General features: G+C 42.0%; 1 non-coding gene across 1 annotated transcript; it reads left to right on the top strand.

The window, feature by feature from the left end:
• The first annotated feature begins 277 nt into the window (after window positions 1-277).
• Window positions 278-384, top strand: LOC120068902. Its single transcript, XR_005479392.1, has one exon. It is a non-coding gene; the product is annotated as a small nucleolar RNA R71 (small nucleolar RNA).
• Window positions 385-6,080: the final 5,696 nt, after the last annotated feature.

Genomic DNA, 6,080 nt, shown 5'->3' with positions numbered 1-6,080 from the left:
TGGACTGCTGATCGTCATTCTTTGAATCAAATTCATCATTGCGGTCATTTAGTTTTCCAATGAGACAATAGCACCGTTATTTGTGTAAGAATCTTTGAGTCTTAGTCTTTGGTCGCTCTCCCTCCAGTTTTCATGATTCTTGGAGATGTGATCCAGGATATTCTTCGCCTCATCATAAGTCTTGTCAAGAAGACCACCAGCTGCTGCCGCATTGGCAGCGGTCTGTGAAGCAGGATTCAAACCGTGGTAGAAAATTTCCATTTGCAGGCAATCTGGAAGCCCATTATGCGGACAGTCTCGGACCAACCTTTTAAACCTCACCCAAGCATCGCTGAGTGATTCGTCCATATCTTGTTCAAAATTAGTAATAAGCTTTCTTCGTCTGGCATTCTCGGTAGGTGGGAAATACTTCTTCATAAACTTCTCCACCACCTGCTCCCAAGAAGTGATCTCTCTTGGTTCGAGTGAATAAGCCCATTTTCTAGCCTGATCACAGAGAGAAAAAGGGAACAACGTTAGTCGAACCTCCTCAGCAGAGATATTCGGGAACACAAAAGTACTGCAGATTTCAATAAAACTTCGGAGGTGGGCATGCGGATCCTCATCACGCCTTCCTCTGAATTGTCTTGCAACCTGGATCATCTGCACCATTACCGGTTTTATTTCAAACCTACTTCCGTCTAAGGTCTGCCTCATGATTCTCGGAGAGAAATCATAGAGGTTTGGCGATGCATAGTGCCTAATGGGCCTATTGCGATCATTTGCCAACAGAATCGGATTTACCATGACATTGTTGTTGTTTGGTGCTTCATTCCTAGGCTGCTCTGCCATCTCTTCTTTATCGGATTGTTGTTGGTGGTCTCTTAGTCTCCTTCGAAATGTTCTCTCAATCTCCGAGTCTTAGTTCGCCAGAGATTGAGAGTTCTGCAAAGAATTCACAAAAATTACCATTAACAACTGTTTTACCGAAGTCCCCAGCAACAACGTCAAAAACTTGATGCGTTATTTTATTAAGTGGAGATATGGATGATATGCATTGATGGAATTGTGTTGTGCACTCAAATTTCCCCAGCGGAATTCAAGTGTAAATTCCTCCGAGTTTCCTAGTAAGTCCAGGGTCGAACACAGGGACTTGTGAAAATAGTTTGCATCGATAATTTTCTTATGAAAACTTTGTGGTAACTGGTAAAACAAATAGAGTGTTTGGTTTGTTGTTTGAGTTGATAAAAGAAATAAATAAATGCGGCGGATTTGAGAAACGAAAGTTGCGTTGATAGATGTAATGAGTATGCGATGAACGGGTTGAGAAGATCTTTAGCTAGCGTTACTTGGGAATGCATCAGACTATGCGATCATGTTACTACCATGCACAACAAGTCATTTTCCAATGTAAATGAGATGCTCCTAAATCTAGGATGCAAATGTTGCATGCAAATGTCCATAGAGCTTATTTCTAAGTCTCTACTCTTGTCCTATGCGTTGATGCAAAATGCATGAAAGCAAGGTGATCGAATACAATCATATCTTGTTGCTAAGATGCATGCGATGCGTTGATAACAAATAATGCTCATCCCTAAGCGCCTATCTCTCGTTTATGCGTTCTAATCTGGTTTTCCCAAACCTAGATTATGACCTGATCTTCCCAAGTCTAGATACTGTCTTTAGACTACCCTCTCGAGTATCTCTAATAGACAAATGAAGCATACATAAACAAGATAATCGCAAAGAATGAAGATTCCCTTGTTGTGCTAGCTAAATGCTTCTCAACCCATTCAACTAATTTAGCTACTCATGCGTGAATCACAGAGAGTGAACAGATATAGAGAAAGAAATTCCATTCTTATAAATAAGTTAAGTACAAAATGCTAATGGAAGTTTAATGTAGAGAGCCTAGTAGCAATTCCTTGCTGACCGAGGCTTTTTACATTGGAATCTTTATTCTGAATTAAAGATGTTCCCACTTCTGCAGGAGTCGGCCCTCTCTCTGTCTTGGAGCTTTTGGTGCTTTTCCAAGCTCGCTGGAACGATCTACCGACACACTTTCTTCCTCGCGTCCGCCTTAAAATGAAAGAAGAATATGGAGAGAGACGCGAACTTGTAAAATAATGAAATAATCGATTGCTTAACCCCCTCTCTGAAGAATGCATTTGGTATTTATAGGGCATCAAAGGTGAAAGGCGTCTTCTCTCTCCTTGTTGTACAGATGGGATAGCTTTAATTTCTGATTGATTCGTCGGATAATTGTCACCGATAAAGTTGGATGTACTTTGTGACCGTTATCGGCTGTCAACTTAATTTGGATCCGACTGCTGTCAACTTTCTGTCGCATCGATCTTAATTGTCCTTTCGTTCGGATGTGCCCACTATATTGCGGTGATTCTTCTTGGGTGAATGTTTGTGAGCACGATCAACGCAAAGTCTTGTTGTGAAGTTGCGCTCGACCAATGTATTCCTATGATCGAATTCTTTACATTGCGTTAACGCATTATTCTGCACAAAAATATAAAGATCAACTGCTCTAATGCGTTGGACGCATGCGATTGCAATATTATAGAATTTATGCTTAATGGACGCAATTTAACATATTTCATCAACGCAATCCAACATTGTTTAAGGATTTAGCACTATGATAACGTGCATTTCTGTCCGTTATCACCTGCACATGTGCTTGAGGCTAATCCTAAGAAGTTGGAACCACGGTCAAGGTTATACCTCTTTGTAGGCTACCCCAAAGGTACACGAGGGGGTTATTCTTATGATCCAACGGAAAATCGGGTGTTTGTTTCAATAAACGCTACTTTCCTGGAGGAGGATCATATAAGGGAGCACAGTCCACGAAGCAAAATCGTGTTGCATGAGCTTTCCAATGAAACTACTGAACTCTTCAACAAGATTTTTTGAAAGAGCCTGCTACATCAACAAGAGTGTTGATCGGAGTTCATCTAGTAGGTCGGTTTCACCTCAAGAGTTGAGGGAACCTCGACGTTAGTGGGGGGTTGCAAACCCACCTTCGTTATCTGGGTTTACACGGAATCCTTGCTATGGTACATCGCGCGACGTTGAGGATCGCTGTCTAATCGAAAGGCAATGTGGGAATGTTGACCAGGAGCATGATATGGGTAAGATGGTCTCGAGATGGAGTCGATTACGTGAACCCTCAGTATGGGATCTCTATAGATCACTTGATGGGGTAAAACCTATAGGTTATAAATGATTACAAGTGCAAATGGGTGTTGATTGTGAAAGGTACAGACCTTTCAAGGCTCGACTTGTGGTGCAAGTTTAATACCCAGCTTTAGAGGGAGTCCCGCCTGCAGTAGACTTGACTCGCTGTTGCATGGAAAGTCGCGCGCATACTCTTGTTTTGCAACTTATCGTATATATGAGATCTGGCAAGTCTACTCGAATGTCAAGATGACTTTTCTGAATGGAATCTTAACCGGTGACAATTTTAAATGGTGCAACACCGAGGGATTCACTAGCCCAAGGTTCAAGAGCAAAAGGTTTTGAAAATGAAATCCAGACCATTTATGACTTGACAAACAGGCATTCTTCGAGCCAAGCTCTTTTATTTTCGCAGGAAGTATGACTTATGTGGGGTTTTGATACTTGCTCGATCAAAGTCGGTTCATGCTATAGATAATAGTCCAGAACTCTTGAGTAACTTTTGTGATCCTACAAGAAGATTCATTAATGCCTCTCCTGAAGTAATGCGCAGTAGGTTTACCATTCTTAGGTTTATTGGTTATTATGACTGTAGTAGATATCGAGTTATTTGAATCTCCTTTAGGCTGATTTCGAATGGGTTGCCTACAATTTACACTAACAAAACATATGCAATTAGATTAACGAGCGTTATTCGATGAGTTGTCACCAGCATTCACACACTATAGTTTAAGATACCTAGTTCGATGAGTCGAATCTGCACAAAAGAGTACAGACCAAATCATTCGATTATGCCGTCTCACATCGCGCCGCCTGCCCTAACCGACCTCACTACAACGCATACTTTTGTCACCATTCCAAATGAAAGAGAAATGCTCAGACGAGAATAAAGTGCACCATCCTCACCTGGAGCGGGCACTTTGAGGGGATTAATGTATCGTATATACTTAGCGGAGCCAAAGTTTTTTGAAATAGTGGATCTACGTAATTCCTTTTTTCTGGCCCTCAGTTCATTCGACAGAGGGATGTTTGCGCTTGACTAACGCAATGAAATGTGATCGGTGTCAACAAAGCAACAACTCCAAGGAGTTTTTAGATCACGCATTCATGGGGTCTCAGGCATCGCAACAGAACAGACTTGACCAAAATAAATTTTTGCTCCAAAGTGAATGAACATCTCTCTTCTTTGGAAGCTGCTCAGGAAGTAACTCCAAGGGCGTTCTGGGGGGGATTGATTTCACTGGGACCATTCCATGGCAACCATATATATCTCTCCTATTGGCTGAACTCAGAGTTACGTCTCGCAATATGTGCAGGCAGGTTTTGGGGAGGTCCCACTTATGATCGTAGCAAATGTGACACCATTGCGGCTTGCAAGTGTGGTACCTAAGATGCTGCTTCAGAGGTGAGGGAGAAGTGGGGTAAAGCGGTCAGGGTCTCCCAATTGGCTTCTCCAGATAGAAATAGTGATCTTTGCATTTTCCTGTCCGCTTCCTTTGGACACCCTCGGGCTCAGTTTGCTCAAGGTATAAATGTTATGAAGGAGTCACACTTTGATTCTAACCACATTATGACCCAAAGGATAGCTGGGCTGCTTCGTCAAGTTGTACTTATAATACTCTTCCACAAGGTGGCCCATTGCGAGCATACCACCCGTAATAAACACAGTGAGTGCCCTCATCGGTGATAAAGAGTGTCGTCATATATATACCGAGAGTCGTGAAACTTAAATTGTAATGGATACTTTAAAGGTAAGTTAAAACCTGTGTGAGTGAGAGTGATCAGGGGCATATTCGATCTCTTAATGATGCATGTGGTCCCCGATTGTCCCATGTTGGTAGGCCCCCCGCAATCTTAACTCCAAAGGCTCCTCATTTCGTGGCGTAGGGCATATATCCGGAATCGTGAAGGTTTAGATTAAACTACCAATTAGGTGATGTCTCTCCGCTACTGCGAGACTGATCGACAATGAACAACCGCGTGACTGTCAGCTGCATTGGGCAGCTATGTGGGTGCAATATAAAGCTCATTACCAAGGTATCTGCCGCCCAATGTTGGACTAGGGCAAGCGTGGAAGATTTTCTTGTACTGGGCTTTTATCCCCTGCGAGGTTCCTAGCAATGATCTCTGTTATTTCTCGACTTTAATAATGAAATTAGCAGGGCGAAGCTGCAGCACACTATACTGCGACACTCTGTGGTAGGACAAGTGGAGATGTCAGGTTTTTGATCGAACTAGGCCGCCTAGAATAGGAAGTGGTATCAAACGCATATGTGGTGTAGCATAGTAGGTGCTTTGTAAAGATTCCATGATTTTATGTAAGAAGTGCTCACCACAGTTCGGTGCTTTGTATTGGCAATATAATAAATCATGAATTATTATCTTACTTGTACCATCATCTCCTTTCCAATATTAAGTGCGACTCGGCAGAAAGGTTTGCTTACATCGTTTCTCATATATATTTGCCATGTGAATCCACATAGATGACGCACTCTTCTAGACAAAAACAATTAATAATCACGAATTTGCGTCTGGTCCCTCAGTTTATCTGTAATTCTAGTTCTGTACAAAAGGCGAATGGTATGTTTTATTGTGCGCATCGAATTGGTGCTTGGACATTGAAAGCTTCATCTTTAGTCTGCCGAGAGTTATAAACCGGAATAGGAACTCGGTCTTAGTTAGTATATGGATCTTTATGGAGGGGAAAGCCTTATCCTTTCGAACATTGTATTAAAGTTAACGTGGGTGGACAAACGCGAGTTCAAAAGCATTAATTTCCGGGGCGAAGGAGGCTTTTCCGCTTAATAATTGAGGAAATGGGGACCTCCACAAAGTGTGTGGAACAAAAACACCAAGAATATCCTCGTTTTGACTTCAAACCTCATCAACAGTATTGAACAGTTTATTATATCTTC

Source organism: Benincasa hispida, unplaced genomic scaffold (assembly GCF_009727055.1).
Source record: "Benincasa hispida cultivar B227 unplaced genomic scaffold, ASM972705v1 Contig132, whole genome shotgun sequence".
NCBI classification, from domain to species: Eukaryota; Viridiplantae; Streptophyta; class Magnoliopsida; order Cucurbitales; family Cucurbitaceae; genus Benincasa; species Benincasa hispida.
The sequence above is the reverse complement of the archived record's forward strand: the minus strand, read 5'-3'. Positions and strand labels throughout refer to the sequence as shown.